The sequence below is a fragment of the Argiope bruennichi genome, chromosome 3 (genome assembly GCF_947563725.1).
Source record: "Argiope bruennichi chromosome 3, qqArgBrue1.1, whole genome shotgun sequence".
NCBI lineage: Eukaryota > Metazoa > Arthropoda > Arachnida > Araneae > Araneidae > Argiope > Argiope bruennichi.
This window is the reverse complement of record NC_079153.1, coordinates 130,730,792-130,746,603: the sequence shown is the minus strand read 5'-3', so window position 1 is coordinate 130,746,603 and position 15,812 is coordinate 130,730,792. Positions and strand designations below refer to the sequence as shown.

Sequence of the window (15,812 nt, the reverse complement as noted above, 5' to 3'; positions counted from 1 at the left end):
ATAACTTATTTCATAAAATACTGCATATAAATAATAATAATTATTTCATATCTTCATTTTAGATTATCATATGCTCATTCTATCCCAAATTTTATCTGGAAAAGTAGAAGAATGGGCCTTTATAAAAATTGAAATGACAGAATATGATATGCGGGAAAACACTTTTAAGATTTATTTATACGCTTTAAAATTAGTAAAAAGATTGGTAGTTAAATTTTAGTTGTAGAAATCAGTACTTAGTAATATGTTAAGTGTTCAATCCACGATACAGTTTTTTAACATTTACTTCAAATGTGTTTCAATCTGTCTGTTTCAAATCTGTTTCGCAGCTTCAAATACAAAATTATCCGATTTTCAAGGTTATAAATAAAAAGCCAAAACAATAATCTAACCACCAACTAACAACCAAAGCAAGTCTAACAGAGAAACAACAAAATTTTAGGCAACTTTTCTTTTAAAAGTCTTGACATTTGTCGATACAGGTCGATAACTGTATCCATATTCCTTGACATCAGTTTAGGAGCTTTCTTCCAAACTGAACATGATGTTGATGTCGTGTCCGCGTTACCACGGAAAGGGGGTGCAGTAGCTTCTGAGGGTAAAGACCCCTGAGCACCCGAGGGCAGAAGTCTGACTTCTAACTCATATGAAGATGAAACTCACACATTCGCTTGCACAACCCCTTTTTACAGGGGGAACATTCACACACCTCACAGATAGAACACATATGAAGAAGAACCATGCCCGAACAGGGATTCGAACCCGGGTCGCCAAGATCCCGGGGAAGATGCGCTACCCCCATGTAAGGACGCCGGCCAAACTGAACATCAAAACAGTATTAACAACCAACTTTTATACTTTAAAAGTAACATGCACATAGACTATATCACGATTTTTTACTCTCTGGTATACATTGTATATAGAGAAAGTATAGTAATAGTCAAAAAATTCGAGCTCGAAATTTTGACGAATCTCCATGTTTTACACATCTCTGAGTTCGAAAAACAAATTTTTAAAAAATATACGTCTGTCTGTCTTTCTGTGACAAAGATCACTCAAACATGTTTGGATCTAGACGGATGAAGTTTGGTATATATACCACATTTGTGGATTTCTATCAAATTTTGAGCAAAATCCTCTCAGAGGAACTCCGTCTGTGTGACTGTTTAAATATAAGTTTACCCAATAATTACAAAACGAAAAAAGCTAGATACATAAGATTCGGTGCATAGATTAACGTCTATTGTGTAAATACCTGTCAAATTTTGAGCCAAATCCAACTCCAACAGAGCATTGACTGAGTCGGTTTGTACTTTTAGAAAGATATAAAAGCGACAACTTATGTCGCAGTGACTTATATCAAATTTGGTATGTGATTTGTTGACTACATGAGCAGTTTTGTTTCAAAGTCTAATTTCAATCAGTTACGAAAAACGTGTCTAAACCATAAATTTGATTTTCGGAAACTATTAACCGCATGCCAGGGGTAATCGCCAAATAACTGGTCCAAGATGACACAATACATTCAGGAAAAATGCTAAATTCACGTCAATGGTTAATATTTCCTAACTATTGCACTACAATTCAATACAAGATATTCACTGGAATAACATCTTTATTAGAGAGTATGCGAGAAAGTTTGGGGGAGACCACGCCCAATGATTGAAATGCTATATAGTTAATTGTACATAATAAAATACATATTAATGGTGAGAAAACTTAAAATTATTTGCTAAAATACAAAAATTATTCCAAATACATAAAAAAATATGTTTTGGTTAAATTAAAAGTTAATTTCCAATTATCCTTCAATTAAAATTATCATGAATATGTGAGAAAATTAATTTTTTATTTAAAACAAAATCCTAGAACGAAATTTAAAGTTCTCATAATTAAGGAGATGTCTTTCTTTTTCCTTTATTGTGTCAACCAAAATACATTCTTACCACTACACTAAGTTCTCATCAATTCGCTTATGTAATCATCTTTCTCAAACAATCCTACCTATTTACATTGGATTGCATTATAAAATGGTTGCTTTTGAGCCTACATCTATATTATCTAATCGAAATCACAAAGCATCTTTTATCTGATTAAAACCAGAAAAATATATTTAGAAGTCACATGAAATCCAAACGATTCTTGTAAATCAAACTCTTTACCCACATGAAATTTCAATCAATGACAAAAAAAAATGAACAAAATGTTCTAAGTGAATTTCACTCGTCTTGCTTTTAAAACTGAACACAAAATTAAAATCACGAAATACATTTTCGATTTGAAAAATCTCATGTTCTTACAAAAGAAACTTCCAATTGCATAAACATTTTTCCCGTCTAGCACAGAATAGCCAAAATCTAGGATAAATATCGACAGATGCCACATTCTGTTGTCCCACCGAATGACCCGCGGTTATGAATAAAAATCAAAATGTCTTAACTCGCACAAACAAAATCCTTTCGCTAAAATAAGACTTCAGTTTTCTAGAAAAATGTACAGGATGGGTATAATTAAAGTTCCACTTTGAAATGGTCATAAATGCAAAACTACTGGGCCAAATGTTATCAAATTTGGTAATAGTTTAAAGGAGGGCATGGGAATTTCTTTTCTGCCAAAAAAAATCAAAAACTCATTATCTAGGGGGGGAAGGGCGCTGTTTGCAATAGTGTTAAACAAAATAAGACATAATACATCGACATTCCTCCTTGATATGCCAAGAGCTACCGTTGAAAATGGATTAATGCGATTTAACTTGCTTTCAGAAAATAGTGGAAGACACATTCAACATCATGCTTTGTGTAACGTTTCAGAAACGATTAAACACATTTTAAACCGATATCTTTCTGTTGTAGTTTGTTTGACAACATTGCATATGGAGCCATTCCCCCCCCCCTCCCGCCTGGGGTGAATTTTTGAACTTTTTTTTTTGTCAAAAAGAAATTCCCATGATCCCCTTTAAACTATTACCAAGTATAATAACATTTGGTCTAGTAGTTTTACTTTTATAACCATTTCAAAGTGGAACTTGAATGATAACCACACTGTATATGCAAGTGCAAAATACTTATTATCATCATTATGAAACAGTTAATCAAAACCTAAGTCTAGCTCAGGCTTAGAGAGCATCGCGTAGCCATTTGTTCACATGTTTTTATTTCAATTTATAAGATTCACTTGACTATTACTAAGAGCAACATTGAGTTTGGAAATCCTTTTTCAAAAATTCTTTTTGATAAGAACTCGTACAAAAGACCGATATATATGGCGATAATGATACTACAATTAATGGAAACTTTAGAAAATATCAAAATGCCTGTTTTTAATAGTTCTTATTAAAAATACTATCATTGCAAAAATTGCATTGCAAAAAAATATAATGCTAAAAAGAAATTTTTATTTTTATTGCAGAAGTGTTACATTGCGATTTATATTATTGGAATATTGTTTAACTCATAATACAATCATTGGACAAATTTAATTTTTTTTTTAATTCACAAAAAAAATTAAATTTCTATAATTTTCCTGAATTTTATACAGCGATTCAAAAAAACAATTTTTTTTTTTGTAAAAAATAATAAAAATCATGCATTCTAGGGTTAAAATCACAAAATATCTTAGAAGATCAAAACCAATCTTGAATCTTGAATAACATTACCCCCCAACCCTTCTAAAACAAAGTACCTACAGATATCATCCGGCATTTTTCAATAACCCCGTTGAATCAGATAATGGAATCTCATTCTTTATGGTTCCATTCTACCGAGATTAAGATTAGTAGTTTGAGTTAGTGTTTATGCTCACAGAGGCAATTAAAATGCCACCAAAAATATATTTAGCGCTTCTCACCGACTCGAGAGGAACGCTTCTTTGCATTTTAATACGCCTTCGGGGCCACGTTCGGGAGTTTTATTCCAACCTTAAATTGCAAATAATTTTCTCTTTTACAAATACTTTCGAGTTATGAGATGTCGCAGGTTTTCTTGGCTCAATTTCTTAGAGTCGTTGGTTTTTAATTACTGAGGAAAGAATTTTAAAGAGGTGTTATTATTATTATTATTTTGCGAAAACCAATGTTAAATCCTGGTGCATTTAATTTTGTTACTGTAGGTTAGAGAAAAAATTTGTAGTTTTTAAATTTGATTATCAGCAGTTTTAAATAGATGTTTATTATTTCAGTATCCTTGTAGAGTTTCGTATATCTTAAAAGAAAATCGCTTTGCGATTACTGCACCAATTGCACCAACAATTATTAATTTATTAATGTTACAGTTTTTGTTTTTACACATTTTAAAGAAATTTTTCATCTTTTAATAAGAATTAAAAGAGATCCATTGTTTTTTACTCATTCCTTAACTTATAACTAATTTTGTTTGTAAATTTTAGAAAACTCCATAAGCAGTGAATTGTTTTTAAGTAATCACAATATTTAAATTTTATTTCATACCCGGTGTTTTGAATGTTTTCTGTCAAAAATAAAGCCACTAATTATTTTAAAGTGGAGTCATAAATCGAAAAAAATATTTTTTGGCCTCTGAAACTTCTAAATTTAGCTTTGCACTCCTAAATGGATGCTATTATTACTGTTGTTCCCTCCAACCTTCACGTGTAACATCTTAGTTCATATTTTTCTGGAATATAATTATCATTACGAATATATAATATTGCTTCATTGCTATATGTTTCATCTCTGAAAAGAGGGATTTAAGGTAGATTCAGAATGGATGCCAGATCAATGACTTCCTGACATTGGGGACGGATTTGGTGACAAAAATGAAGGTTCTGGACAACACAAGAATTAAGGTCCTATCTCTATTAGAGACGGAGATATGCAAATTCTGCTAAAAATGTTTTTACAAAGTCATGCTCTGTCAGGAAAACTATAAAATAGATTGAAAAAACGTCAATGAAACCAAAATATACCACTTAAATATCAAATTTTTCTAAAAAATTTATGAAATGTCTTTTTGTGTGCGAGTGTGTTAAAAAAAGAGTAATAGAGCAAATCCTTCTAATTCAGGTGATTTGCTCAAAACCTTCACATAGCTTAATAAATATATTTCTTAGTTCTGGAACTAAAAAAGAAGCTCTTCTATCTATTCTGTTGTTAAAAAAACTGAACAAAAAAGATGCATTAGATTTTCATTTCCTATGATTTTCGTAAAAAAAAAAAAAAATAAATAAATAAATAAAAAATCCAAATTTTAAAATTTGAGGAAATTGCATTTTAAGATGTAAAATAGCATTAAAATGCGTATTGTAAAAATATGAAAATCAATGCAATTTCCCAAAAAAATAAGCTTAGAAACAAAATTTAAAAGATTTTATGAAAAAAGACATTTCAGAAATTAAGAATATTAAATAAAATATTTAAAATTCTTGCAAAAATTCGACTTTCTAACGCAGTCAACCTACCTTAAAATACAGTAATTTCGTTCTTCATGTAATGAAATAAAAATATTATTATTAAACTACAATCGCAAAAGAAATAAAATATCAAACATTTGTAAAAACAGACAAACGTATAGCAAGATAAATCGTGTTTCAACTTCGTAGGCTAAACAAAGTTTTAATATGACATTGGCACGTTAGATTCAGTATCTTTATTTTTAATCGTTTAAATACAAACTTCAAGGGTTTCGATGGCTTTGACAACAAATTCTAAACATTATAATAAATAAATTAATATGAAATTTTTCTCAGATGGACTTTTAATTTTAATAGTGCAATACACGATATCTGTTTTAGAATTCACCAGCATATATCTTAAAATTTTAAAGGATCTCGTATGTAACAATTTTAACTAAAAAAAACACTCAGCATATTTGTAGAAGATTGGAGTCGATTATTTCATTTTAACTTATTATAATTCTTTTTACTTAACCCTAAAACAATTTTAACTTTTCTGTGGCTCTTCCATAAGATGTGTTCGGGAAACTTTAATAAAAATAAGGCTTAATTTTGACTTTTAATTTTGAAAATTAATCATACGAAACATTTGATTTCTTTGAATAGTGCTAGTATCTGTTCTGATAAAACCACTACTTTCATTTAAAATTCAAATAAAGGAATTTTGAACCAGATAATTATCTCAGAAATTTTATGTCAAAGGAAATGTTTTGAAAATATATCTTAAGAAAATTATTAAAATGTCGTTCAGAAAGAAATACTCTTAAATTGACTGATAATGAAGATGGGCTTATGCAAATTGCAATTAATTTTAAAATGTGCATAAAAAAGAAGTATTTTTTAAATATACCTAGCTAATGAAGAAATAATACTTAAAGAAAATTTATAAAAAGAAGTTTTTTTTCCCTCTTTAATACTCAAATTGGAACGATGTTTTAAAAGTATTTTTTGATTTAGAAATTGATTGCATTTTATGAAAAGAAAATGTTTCATATTAGTAAAGAAAGCCATATACTTTAAAAAAAAATACTTTTGTGAGTTGTAATCCCTGCTTTTTTTTTATTTCATTGTATCTTATTCTTAATTATTCAAAATATAAAAGAAGATTATTTTTTTATTATTATTGAACGTAATATAAAAGCAGACGATTTTTTTTATTATAATTCAGCGAATAAAAGCGAAAAAAATCTATCCGAAACAATCCATTTTGCTTCAAAAGATGATTGATTTTATGGGAACGAGCTTATAATTCGCTCGTAATTAAAATGTAATTATTTACTGCGTTTCTTCCTTTCGGCTTTTGCTTCGCAATTTTTCTAATTACTCAAAGCGCAGACTTAATGAGAATTGGAAGAAAATTACTTTTTTTAATAAAAAAGGAAGCAATTTCTGTAATTACAAAAATTCAAGGAGGAAATATAAGTGCATTTAACATTCTTAAAAATAAATATTTTAAAGTTTTTTCCCAAGTGTTTTTATGCCATATTTCGGGGGGGGGGGGTTCAAATCTTTTTAATAATAGTCTTTCTGTGATTACCTGCTTAAACTTAAAAATAATAAAATATGTAAATGCATTTGGAAAGAGACTAGTCAGATATATGTTTTCTCCTTTTTTGGGTCTGGTTCGAAAACAATAGCAAGTAATTATTATTCATTTATATGAAGAGCTGCTAAACTAAATAGTATCATGCACATACATATACATTTTATATATTAAATAACAATTAACCAAAACAGCAATTAATTTCATAGTAAAATCAAAAGTTTTGTAATTTTCTTAACATTTATTTTCCTTCGATAGCAGCAGCAACTGATAAATTTCCAATGAATTGATGTATGAAGTCTTTTTGTGAGATGCAATTGCCAGTTTATGAACGTATTTATGCATGTTGTTTTATTATTTTACGAGTCAGTATTATTGCCTCCCTGCAAAATTGGTCGTATCGTTGGAAAGAAGTTTACAGATATATGGTGAATGGATAATTCAATAATACCCACTTTATCGATTTTTTTGAACATTTAATGATTGACACCTAAATCGTCCATGAAGATGAAAGATCTGGAAAGTGCAAAAATTATGGACATTTCTCTATTAGGAACCAAGATCTGAAGATTCTTCTAAAAAATTTCATATGATTTCACATTTTGTTGGGAGGCTATAAAGAAAAGGAGCCGTCACGCGAGGAACCCATTCTCTCTATGAAATAATGCTCGCAGTGCGAGCTTTTTAGCTGTTGAGGCTAAACACTAGTATTTATATTTGTTTAGAGATTTGCTATCGGCTTGTATTGTTGTTGTCTACAAATTGCTGGTCTTTGTGTTCATCTTGGTTGTATTTTTCTTGTCTATTCACTATGTTTTCAATGGTATTCTTGGAATAAAGCATCATTTTTTATTGTCTAGTATGTTAGACTTCTTTCATCGCGCAAACGATGATTTCCCTAACAATATGTAATTAAATGTTACTTTAGACAATTATTTAAAATGTTTCGAAGTGATTGTTTTACTCAAAAGAGAATCTAAAATGTGATCTTTTGCTGTTTAGAATCTGAATGTTTTATAGGACGACAAAACAAATATGTTTTCTGTACGAAAACGTTTTTCAAGATTCAACGTCATCTCTCTTCACATCTTTTTGTAGTTTGTAGAACGGAACAAGTTCTAAAGAACTGAAATATATACAAAGTGCGCCAAACATGTATGAAGGATTATCACAATTAAAAAAGGAGTAGAAACCGCAAATTGAACCATTGAATCACATATAAGAATTTGGTTGAAAAAGGAATAAATAAAAAAAACAATAAGGAGGAAAAGATAAGGATTTTCTTTCTTTCATTTTTTTTTTTTCTCTCAGGGAAAAATTTTCACTCGTTCCTTTCTACAGAATTGCTGAATTAATTATAAAAAGCCATGACTGTGAAAAACCCTGAAGAAAATAATGTACAATATTTTCTTTGACATTAATTATCATATTTATTGACTTGCATTTTAAAAGCAGTCAGTAATATAATAAATAAATTAAATTAAACTAGCTGAATATACCATATATAAAATATAACTTGGATTAGTCTCAATTTAATGCTTTTAAAGAATGTGAATGATTCTAATATACATAGAAAATCATATTAAATAAATTGAACTCTTAAAAGTTTGTAATAAGCAATCTCCAAAATATGCAATTAAAATAATATTAGAAGAACTAGATTGCCAAAACTTAACTTAGTTTTGTTTAGTTATATTAATGCCTCGTTTGGAAGCAACACTAGGGCTACTTTGGGACGGACCTCGTATTTTTGAGCTCTAATCAGATGACAATGACAACGCCTGAATTTTTATCACCTTTTCCAAACTTCCGTCCACACCAGTATAAGGACGTTTGAAACATGTTTTATTTAACATACACCATACACAACAGATTTTCATTGTAAACGAGTTTCGAACTTGGAGACCATAGGGCCCAGTGCCAATATTCTATTATTAGGTCATTGAGGTCTCTTAGATTACACAAAAAAAATATATAAATCAAAAATATATAATTGTTTCAAGTAAAAAAAGGAAGTGCTTTTAACATTTTGAGCAGGAGTTGCAAATTAGGAATTCCAATTTCGAAATGACTCAACACATTTAACATACACCATACGAGTAAAAATTGACGCTATTATTCACTAAAAAGTGTTATAGGCAATTAGGTATCAATCCAAATTTCATTCTAAAGATTATAAAACGAATAACATGTTAATCCCTTAATTTAATTCCAATAATCAAATTCAAACAAGTGCAGTAAAGGGACGCAACGCCTCAAAAAATTTCATATTCAAGTAGAGAGAAATTAAAATCTAATCATAAATGCATTTTAAATCAAATACGTACCCACTTAATGTAAAATCAAAACATTTAAAAACGCTGAAAATTTACGAGTGAAAGCATCATCTTATTCAACAAGAAAAGCTGATTATCACAATATGCAAAAGAAGTTCCTCCAAGGTTTGATTTTATTATTGTTTTATTATTTTCATTAGTTATTCACGCTTCTGGGATTACAAAAACGATATTTAAAATAAAAACGGTATTCCAGTCGTAAGGAACGTATTTATTATTACGCATGCATTATTTAAAGCGGGAAAAAGCATACGCATGACACTCATCTAGGAGTGAATAATGTCTTCTTTCTAACTCCTAATCTCCACTGAAGCGTTATCAATCGCATTAAAAGAAAATAAATACGAAAACCAGCCTCCTTTGCAGATGAGAAATGAGCGAATATAAAAGCGAAGCATCACAGATGTTTACGGCTAAAAAGTAAACGACTTTTCATGGATATCCTTTTAAACTATAATAGAATATCAAAACAATAAAAAGAAGAGAAAAAAAGGGGGGAAAAATAGCAGACGATTTTTAATGCTTTCTGAGCTTTATAAGTGGGCCGAGTGAAAAATAATATTAAAAAATTGTTTCATCGTAATCGGTTGAAAAAGGCTTTAAAAATTTCCACCATTTTTTTTTTCACTGTAACTGTTTCCTGAGCGGCTAATGCCAAAGGATAAAAATAAATGCGATGCATAAACGCGATTGAGAGGGGGGTTGGAATCCACCTCCCACCCCTTCCTAAGGGATGATTTAAGAATCGTTCAGGATTCCAGCATCTTTTCCACTGGCTTTGAAATGAGAAATCATACCTCCTGAGCTAAATCCTTCGGGTTCTTAAGAACTTATTTCCGATTTTTAGGGTATTTTTTTATCCCACTTGTGCTATCTCTTCCACTGTTTTCTGTGGCCGTCGTTTTCTAATGACCCTAAATGACGTGGAGTAAAAAGAAGGAAATGAGCGTTCGGAAAAGGACTAAGAAGGGGGTGGGGGAGGTACAGTGAAAACGAACAAACATTAAATAAAAAAAAAATGGTACATAAGTATGAGCATGTGTATGTAAAGAAAGAGAACTGGAAAAAAAAAATGGTGGGTTCTTTTTCCGAGTCCATAAAAATGAAAAGTCCCGTAATCGGGTTTTATGAAAAGGAGATTTTAGGCAGTATTTGAGTCAGAGAGGGTTTATTTTGAAATAAAGAGAATGGTCCAGCTTTGAAGAAAGGAAGAGAAAGAGTAATAATAAATGTATTGAGCCCTTAAAAAACGACCAGAGACAGTGTTAGAATGGGGGAATTAACTTATGGTGGATATTATTGCTGGGAGGTATATAATCGAGTATGTAATATACCCGAGCAAAGTATCAAAGAAGGCCTTTAACTGTGTAAGTTATGGTTAAAGAAGATGAAAAATATTTCGCTTCGTTGAATCGAATCCAAATGGTATTTAAATTTGATTTATATTCAAGAATTGTAAATGAAAGGCGTTTTTTTTTTCCTAACTCTAAAAAAGAAGATATCAAATGAAAAAATTCTTTAATATGGAACACTGAAATATGTGTATGGCAGTTACAGGTATTCTATTTTTTTTTTTTTTTTTTTTTTTTTTTTTTTACGATACAGTTTTAGTTAAGCTCTTTAAATTTCATTGTGGTACGAAGCATTAATGAAAAAAATCAATAAAGCAAGCGTAGCAAATCTATACAGAAAGAAAGAATACAATACATTTTTGGCTCTATTTTTTTAAATTACATTTAGAATAAGCTGAGTAAATTAAGGTTAATATTCGATCAAACGATTGCATTTAATGTTATTGTTATGCTCAATTTTGCTACAAGGTAATTTACTGGAATTGCTAGGAAATTCAAGGCATTTTAGTAGTTAGGCGGCTTTTGTTTTAACAACAGTTATGGAATCAGTTCAAATAAGAAACATTTGAGCATGCCGCCTAACTCCACGTTATATTGCATGACGCATCATTTTTTGTTTTCTTTTGAAAGGTGCGCAACGGATTTTAAATTAAGCTGGCATGATACATTTGAGATGTGTCACGTGAGAATGGAGAGATTTCATTGGTTGCTGATTTTCAATTGCATCAAATGGAATCCTTTTTTTGTTAACTATTCATAATCATAATACTCTGCTGCTTATCATTATAACAAAGGTTTAATATTTAATTAAAAACGAGTTAAACTTTTTTAATTAAAAAAAATTAAATATTCTTGCTGAAAACAGACTATCTGAAAAACAACAAAAGCATATAAATAGATTGATAAATACGTAATTACGTTACTAGTTCGAAAATTTACATCTTTTTATCGATCCATTATGAATTGCCTTTTTTCGCTATTGTTGCTGCTAATAATTCAAAAAATTATCGTTATTCTTAAATTATGAATAGTTCAGAATAATAAATACCTTTACATTTCAGTTTAAAATATTTTCATCAACTCACTTAAGATACTATAGGATCTTTAAAGTTTTAATATTTCGAATTTGCCAAATAATGCCAAACTGAATTAAAAGTTCTGTAAGAATAGGAAAACTCAAAGTGTGTGTGTGTGTGTGTGTGTGTGTGTGTGTGTGTGTGTGTGTGTGTGTGTGTGTGTGTGTGTGTGTGTGTGTGTGTGTGTGTGTGTGTGTGTGTGTGTGTGTGTGTGTGTGTGTGTGTGTGTGTGTGTGTGTGTGATTTCGTTTGAAAGTTGAAAACCTTCTGAACATTTTTTGGTATTGCACATGTGTGTACGTTAATTAATTTAAAAGATGTGGTCAAAAACATGGTGGTCAGTGTTGACTTTTCACTCAGAAATATTTACCTTAAAGTCATTTTTCATACTACATTGTCAGAGCTTGCACGCAAGATTAAACAAAAAGGGTTCATTGTATCAATATGAATTTTTCTAGGCGTGCTTATACTCATATAACTAAGAATCAGACTAAATCAAAGGATTATTAGATAAACTTTTTTTCAGTGCTTGCTATTATGCTAAAAATGTTTTCTTTAAAAAGCGTTATGTTTTAACAGCATAAAAAGTAAAATAATTTTAGCAAGTCTATTAAAATATTTATCACTTTGCATGATTATCATGTTTTTTGGGAGTAAATTGGTGTAACATCTATTAATAAAAGTTACTTATTTTCTGAAAAGCTTTGCGCGCAAGTAAATTCTGTCTTCGATCATTTATTTCACACATGTTTTAATTAATGGATTTTAACCTTATAATTATGATTTTAAAAATCATAATCATAAAATCAAATGACTTAAATTTCTGGTAAAAAAATATTAAATTTAAGAATTTTTCTTACGTTAAGGATAGTTGCATTTGACTAACTTTCGAGATAAGTTAATTATTAAAGATCCTATAACTTCTATAACTATTAAATTATTATTTATAACCCCTATAACTATTATAAGTTAATAAGTTAATATTATATAATAGTCTATAATAAGTTAATAAATTAATATTATATAATAGTTTATAATAAGTTAATAAATTAATATTATAATTATAGTTATAACCACTAAAACTATTAAATAACTAATCCCATAACTATTAAAGGTCCTATAACCCCTTAAAATATGAAATCAAAAGCCAAAGAAAATTTCAAAAATGTTTTCAAGAACTGGCACATTTAACAAATTTCTTCATTCTCTTTGACTATGAAGGAAACAAAACAACATCGAAACTAACTTTCTGAGCTTCGAAACAATATCTGAGTTAATGATCTAAAAAAACACTCCTTCTCTTTCCTTCCCCACCACACACATGTAATGTTGTTAATGTTAAAAGCAGAAATTGTTGATGGAAGAAAAAAATCTTTCATGAACTTCTGCTCGAAGTTTTGCATTTCACAATATTTTAAACAGAGAACTACTCAAGTAAAAAGAAAAAAAAAGAAAGTTTGTTGCTGCTTCCTTAAAAAAATTTCACACAGTTGGAGTGTTCTTAAAAGCGTTGTTTTCAATTTTTTTTCCTTTAATTTTTCTAACTTAGAATTGTAATTAATGACTGATACTGAGCTCGTTAGTCGAGAATAAAACAGAACCCAGAAAGATTTTTTTTTCCAACAGTGGAAGATTCTTTTATTTTTCACGGTAGAACTACTTTCTACTCCCGTCAGCTAAAGATGTTAGTTCAGCATGAATAAAAAGGAAAAAAAACAAAAAAACTCAAGGTGGTCATTAACAAAGTTACTCTCCTACATTTGTTAAGAAGACATTTGAACAGAATAGTTCAAGGTTGTTAATCAGTTCGATAATTTCTTTTAAGCTAAAATATGCTCACCTTCTGTTATGGAATAAATAATTAAAAGAGTATTTTAAATAATTATGAATAAAACAATGTACTTAATTTATTTGCCATAATCAATATAAACATAACTATCTTCTTCACATCATTTAATTGGATCTTAAATGTCCTTTCTACCTTTTGTAAGACGCCCAATTATTTCTGAAATGACTGCACTGCTACTGATCGTGTATCTCTTGAGTATATATTGATGTAAAAAAAAAATTTATAATTTATTCCTATTTAGTACGAAAAAACATAAAAGCAGTGCAATGTATAAAATGTTAACTGTTATGCAATTGTTAAGTTATTATACCGTTGTAACCTATCATTAATATTGCAAGTTAAGTCACTGTCACTAAATGGGACTAAAGTAACAGTGACCTGGTGGTAGCAACTCAATTTCGACGTCGGGAAGCACAGGTTCGAGACCCGATTCCATGAACACTTGCCGCTCACGGGAGCCTGTATAAATCTACGTTAGATATATCGTCGTTGGTCACATCCCATGTCACTACCTGAAAATTTGGAAACGGAAGGCTGTTTCGTGTGTGTTTCCCCATCATTTAACCTTCATTTAAAATGATGGTGACCCTTAATCTCTTGCTCTATATGGGGGTGTCTTACGCGCGCATCAAATTATTGAATTTTTAGTATTTAAATTTGGAATTAAAGGAAAGTATTACGTCATTTAAAACGTAAAAATCACCTTATAAAGCCTCAATATATCAACCATTCTTTATGTTATCATAATGATTGGAGTAACAAGTATCCTAATTAGTGTTCTAATTAGGAGATTAAATAAATTCGTAGTTGGAGAAGTTAAAATAGCTTCAAAACTCGATGGAAACTTAAAAACATCAACACTGATTATAAAAGTTTTTGACTGTGAATGGACTAGAAATGTTGAATTTACAAAATGCTGATTTATTTGTAAGGAATAGTAAAGAGTGATTTGCAGTAAGATATAAGAATTATGTAATTTGCAAGCTGGAATTTAGAGTATCATTTTCTACTGTAGAATAACGTGACACTATCAGATCTTAACACATTGACTTGCCGTGGCACCCATATTCGGAGGACAGCAAAGTTCTCATTCAGTATAGAATTTGATGCGAGAACAACACGCCCATATTTAGTTTATATATACTTGTTTTAACACATTATTCACCGTTTCAATCGCTTGTTATTCATACCTGCTATCTAATTAGACATCCTCTTCTTAACTACAATGAAGAGATAGCAAACGAGTACATATATTATTAGATAGTGATCTGAATCACATCATTCATTGTTGAACTTGCCTCTAAAGAGTCAGCCAATTAACAATTGATATTTAACATCATGAAAAAAAAGTCCCTCATTTTCACTAGTTAATATGATACGATTGTCATACTACGATTTAGTTCCGCAACTGACAATTATTTAAAATCATTATTTAGATGCAGCATTTGCAAATAGCTCCGAATAATTTTGAAACGTAACGAAGTGTTATTTATATGCAATTTTAAATGTAATACAAGGCTATAAAAATCAGAGGTAAATCCACTTCCCTTCGGAAATGGAAAGACACACAGTTAAAGCTTTAGATACCCTTGAATACACACATCTTTTTTGTTTCAATTAAATTAGTCTAAAGTGTTGTTTTTTACATCGTGCTCTCTTTTCTACAATCAAGTTATATTTGGGAGAGGAAATTTTATTTTACAGACTTACACCATTCGACGAAAAGATAGAGTTTTTAAACACAATTGAGACGGGGGGGAGGGGGTATTAATTGCTAATAAAAAGCGCAAATTCGGCACTTTGTCTCCTCATATTTTAATTATTTCTGTTTTCAAAAAATGTAAAGAACTGTTAGCACAGATCAAACCATTTGTTAAAAACCATTACATAAACTATTTGTTAGTTCTTGGTTAATATTAAGTAAAGATTACTCATCTTAAAATATCAATAATTAATATATCCAGCTTAAATCTTTTCTTTAGATAAGTAAGTAACTTATATTGACTTCAGCAGCTTAACACGTTGATGGGCAGTACAACCTTGGTGTCAGTGCCTGCTGAGACTCTACTAAATTTCATACATTGCCTATAGGCATAGTGTCACAATGCATAGTTATAAAATTGTGTGATATGACAGTAGAGATTAAGCCGTTTACGTCGTAAGGTGTTCTGTCGTATCATTTTCATGAACTTGACGCTTGAGGACGTAATGTCCATCAATGTGTTAAACAATTATTGATCAAAATAAAAG

General features: G+C 29.9%; 1 long non-coding RNA gene across 2 annotated transcripts in view; it reads right to left on the bottom strand.

Annotated features, from left to right (window-relative positions):
- LOC129963837 (uncharacterized) overlaps positions 1–15,812 on the bottom strand; it is a 409,853-nt gene that overhangs the window by 393,385 nt on the left and 656 nt on the right. The window lies entirely within an intron of this gene.